General features: G+C 40.7%; 1 long non-coding RNA gene across 1 annotated transcript in view; it reads left to right on the top strand.

Moving 5' to 3' along the window:
• Nucleotides 1-4843, top strand: part of LOC108444980 — a 13675-nt gene that overhangs the window by 5269 nt on the left and 3563 nt on the right. Inside the window, exon 2 of the long non-coding RNA XR_001859704.1 lies at nt 4157-4288. This is a non-coding gene — a long non-coding RNA (uncharacterized LOC108444980). The remainder of the gene's footprint in view (nt 1-4156; nt 4289-4843) is intronic.

The raw sequence follows: 4843 nt of genomic DNA, 5'->3' as shown, positions 1-4843 counted from the left end.
AAGACTGTTCCCTGCTCTCATTTTGCAAACCATTTGGAAGCTGAAAGTTCCCGTAGGATTTAGTCTGCCATCATATGGGAGCCACTCCATGCATTTATCGTTCTGACAGTTTTCTCCTTCCTTCCTGTGCTCTTTGTGAAAGTGAGTGATCAGAATTATGTGCTATAGTCAAGATGGGAATGCATGATAGATTTTTACAACTGTATGACCTTTTTTACTGTTATTTTCCTCTGCTCTCTTTCTCACAATGCTTAATATGCAATTCAGTCTTTTTGAACATGACAAATTGCTCCAAATCCACTTTCCTGTATGGAAATAGCTAATTTATGTCCCATCACTATGTATCTATAGTTCATATAATCAATGTTACATTGTAGCAGTGTATCTGCTTCACATTGTATGTATTCACACTGTTTCATGTGCTATTTTGTCACCAATCAAAATACAAGAAGAATCCTTGTTGCACATCTTCACAGTCAGCTTTACTCTGAACACATTGCTCTGCAGACATTGCAACCTCACTCTCTAACCTTTTGCTTCATAACTTTTAAACATATTTTAAACATTAAACATTTTAAACAACTTTTAAACATTAAACAACAGATAAAAGCCCTAGCATAGATTTCCATAGTAGGATCTCGTAACCAACCTCTGTTGCTAAACCTGGCCATGTCTTCCTGGATTTTATTCCCACCTTTTAACTGATGTGTGTGTAAGTTCATTAGGACACCTCCTTTCTTCTCAGGAGGCTTAGCTTCTTTGAGAAGCTTGCTGAAAACTTTGGCAATCAAAGTATATTATATCAAATAAATCACTCTTCTTTACATGCCCACTGACTTTTAAAAAGGCCCTAATAAACTGGTAACTCAAAAATTCCATTTATAATAAGCACCTCAATCTTTCCCCAGTGTGTCATACTTTGGCTTTATTTCTGTTAAATGTATTCATCATCTTAGTTCCTACGGATTTACCTTGTACAGGCAGGGGAGGGGATTTTGCAGCAGAATTGGGATGACCAGTGATGGCTGAATGACTTCAGACTGTCTTTTTTCTAGAAGTAAGGACATGGGAAAATCACAGTGTTCAAAAGTTTGCCAACATGACGGAAACCTTTCCTTGAACACAAAAAGCCCAACCCTATGTCACCATTGTTGAAGAATCTACAGCAGGACTGTAGGTTTTCTCCTGAGAAATTGTAATCTAGTGCCCTGCAACTCAAGGTTGCCCAACAGAGGTTTGAAGACTTTCAGTACAGGCTGAGCAGCCCACAAGATGCTCTCCTGAACAGCAGTTGCCAGCAGCACACAATCTGAAATACCTGGCACAGCTGCCATGAAGAGGGAACAAGTTTTTAAAATACTGTTTGGAAATTGTAAGTTGCAAAGCTTTAGTTTTGTGTTCTCTGCTTATCCATGTGAGTGTTAAAATGGGATAGTTCACACCAGGTGCAAGGGGCTCTGCATGATGAATCACAGGGATCATTTTGCAGCCTGTGTGTGCTTTCAGGACACCTCAGTGCTGTTTACCTGTAGCACAGAGTGGATGATCTGTGCGAGAGCCTTCACCAACAGGCCCAGAAAGGTTTCCTGTGCATTGTCCAGATTTTTTCCCTCAGTAAGATCTTACTCTTCTATTTCAAACTTCACACTCAGTGTGAATGCTTCACCTTTCAAAATTATTTATTTTCATTATTTATGTTGTGAATTTTAGAAACAGCTGATGAGAAAAAAGTAGGAGATGCTTAATCAGTAAACAAGACATAGCTTCACTAAGTAGGTAAAATAAGGTTCTGTTGTCCCTGAGGTGCATCAAAACAGATATCACCAAAGATGCATACACACATTTTTGAGGTTATTTTGTACTACGATAAGAGGTAAGTTAAGGTGGTTGGGCTTAGGGCCTTGGTGAACAGTCTTTCTTACTGGGGATCTCCATGTATTGAAGGTCTGAATCAGATTCATAGCACCTTTGGGAGCACTTTGGTCTCTGTCAGACTGAGGCAAAGAGGTGGCAAAGCTTTTGATGCCATGAAGGTTCTTTGCCTTTTCTTTTATACCCCTTTTATATAATTCTTAATAACTTTTGTATTCTTAGTGGTTTTTAGCCTACATTCTTAGACTTATTTGTCAAGCTGGGAGACTAAACGTCTTAGAAGCTTTGTAGTTAGGGATCAGAAAGGCCCAGACCCCAAGGTCCTCTCCAGAACACATTTTGTAAACTGAGATAGAACCATCCAGGGGAAGGTTCCCTGGGGAGGTGGGCTCATTCAAGCTTCTCACTGGAGAATCTTTGATAGATATGCTAATTAGTAAGACCTGTAATGTTATACCAGATCTTTTGGGGGTGGGCATTGTGGTGTGCATTTCGGCGCATTCCACCTGGATGTGGTGCACCTAAGGATCCTTAAAATAAGTACCAAGGTAAAATCCCTTTTTCCCTTCTAACCGTGTTTGATTCTTGATTTTAAGACCTAGAAAAGGCATCACTTTGAGTGACTATTTTAACAGTAATGACCTATTGATAATGCCCCTGTGCTATCACGCTCTCTCCATAGCCGCTAATTGCCCTCCTTGTTATGGCCAGAATGTGCTCTGTTATCTTGCAGTTGTTTTCTGGCAGCTGCCAGGTCAGATTGAAACCCTCTTTCTTTCTTTAAGCACTTCTATACATTTCTCTCTTTGCTCTTACACCTTTGACTTCCACTTGTCCTTCACTTTCTCTAGTCTGAGAAACATTCCATGTATCAGAGAGTTGTAGACTCCCAGGAGATCCCTGAACTTTATTTCACCTTTTACTTTTCAGTTCACATAAAAAACTGTGAAATGATTAAGCCTGATGCCTCAAAGGGAGGTTACAGGTGCTGAATTGGCAAAACTAAAAAGGGCGGTTCACGGGTTTCAGGTTCGTTTTCTTTGTTGTTTTTATTTTTTCCTTTCATCCCCATCAATGATCTATGGTGCTGTTCAAAATCTTGGGACATTTTGGAGATATGACTTTGTCCAAATTCTCTCAGAGGTTTGTTACCACAGATAGTCTTCTCTGTCCCCTCAAAATACTGAGGTTCATGCTGGGTCACTGGCATGGGAATGGAGAGGGGTGACCCTACCTTGCTGTGAGAAACTTCACAGCAGCACTTGCCCTTTGGTGCACCACTCTGGCTGTTCTGCACTCAGGAATAATCATGGCAGGTCTGTGCTTTGCACTTCACAAGTGCATTGCTTGCTTCTATTTTGGATGTGACCACCACACAAAACTTTAAAATGCAATGGTGAAGGCCAAAACACTTAGGGCTCCTGCTCATGTAGGAAGGGGAAAGGAAGAAAAATTCATTTTTGGCTGTTGTCAAATAAAAGAAAAAAACAATTTGGAAACAAATAAAGTAATACATTTGGGACAAGGAAGAAAGCTACTAAAAATTTAGCTTCCCTCCCTTCCCCCCTTGTCATCACTGAACTAATCGATAAAAAAGAAAGAAAATGGATGATGTTAAAATCTAAGACTGATTCCTGTTTCAATAAAATTGCTCCAAAACATTACTCAGAATTAACAGGAGGAAGCAAAAAGCCAGCACTAATTTTTGGTGTTAATACCTTCCTCATCAAATCATACATTAGATAATCATACATGGGTTGTTCTTGATAAACTTAAATTTTAGTTAAGAAACCCAAAAAACTATTTGATATTATGAGGACCAGAATAAGTGGCATGGGGAACTGAGGTCACTGTTGAAAAAGAGAAGCCCGCTGAGTGGCAAATCCACACATGATGGGTTATGCATTTGGGGCTTTTTTGGTCAGGGAAATAGGAGCAAGTGGGGGACTTGCTTGACTGTGGTCAAGAAGCCTTTTGAAGACTTGGAGGGAAGCAGTAACATGAGGATGGCAAGGAGCCGGGGAGAAACAAAACTCTCAGCTGGGCTGTCGGTGACCTGAATGCTCAGGCAGCAGAGAAGCAGGGCCAAGTGCCCAGGTTGGTGTGAGGAGAAAGCATGTCACTGTTCTGGGAGACAGAGAATGCCTTCTTGTGCTCTTGGAAGGCATCATGGTCTCCTTCATGTCCTAAACTCTCCCCATGTCACTGCCAGAGCAGATTGTCAGGAAACTCTGTAGCCTGGCCAGGTGCTGAGAATTTCTGATCTTGTTTGTTGTTTTCAAAGGTCTTCGAATCACCCTGTAAATCATCTTCTCGTGCAATGTTCAGCTTCAAAACTACTTTCTGTTTTCTACTCCATCGTTTCCAATAGTCAAGGGGTTCAAGTCTGGAAGATGTGTCCATCAGAAGAGATAAGGTAGGAAAAATGTTCTTCTGGGCTAGCAAGGCAATGAGTCAAGGACTTAGGAATGCACAAAGGCAGAAGAGATGAGCATAAATAGACAGACCATCTAAATGCCAATGTGTTAGAGCAGGATAAACAGAGCAGCCAGAAAGCAAGGAGCATCAAAATACTCTGGTCACAGTCTTTTCTCTCTGTGCAGGTGCCTCACTGCTCATTGGGTATCAAGCTCTCTAAAATAAGTCCTGTATGAACCCATTCAAATGACTAGAAAAGTAAACATAACCTGGTTAACTATACTGTAAACTCTGAGTGCAGAGTGAATTCATCCTGATGCATGTGCCTATTTGTTTTTACATTATTGAAATGAAAGACAATCCAATATTAAGCAGGTAACCAAAGAAAGGATTTAGAGAGTGACAGATGATGTCTTAAAGGCAGTAACAGTGGCTGAACAGCCAAGAGGCCATCCCTTTGCTGCTGTGGACTTGCGTAGCTCTACTTCTACTAAGCATCAGTTTTTGCACAACAAAAGAAAAAAAGGCTCAGGATAAAGGGAGAGGTTTGGTT

Source organism: Corvus brachyrhynchos, unplaced genomic scaffold, assembly GCF_000691975.1.
Source record: "Corvus brachyrhynchos isolate BGI_N302 unplaced genomic scaffold, ASM69197v1 scaffold60, whole genome shotgun sequence".
NCBI classification, from domain to species: Eukaryota; Metazoa; Chordata; class Aves; order Passeriformes; family Corvidae; genus Corvus; species Corvus brachyrhynchos.
Note: the sequence above shows the minus strand (reverse complement) of the source record. Positions and strands in the feature narration are given on the sequence as shown.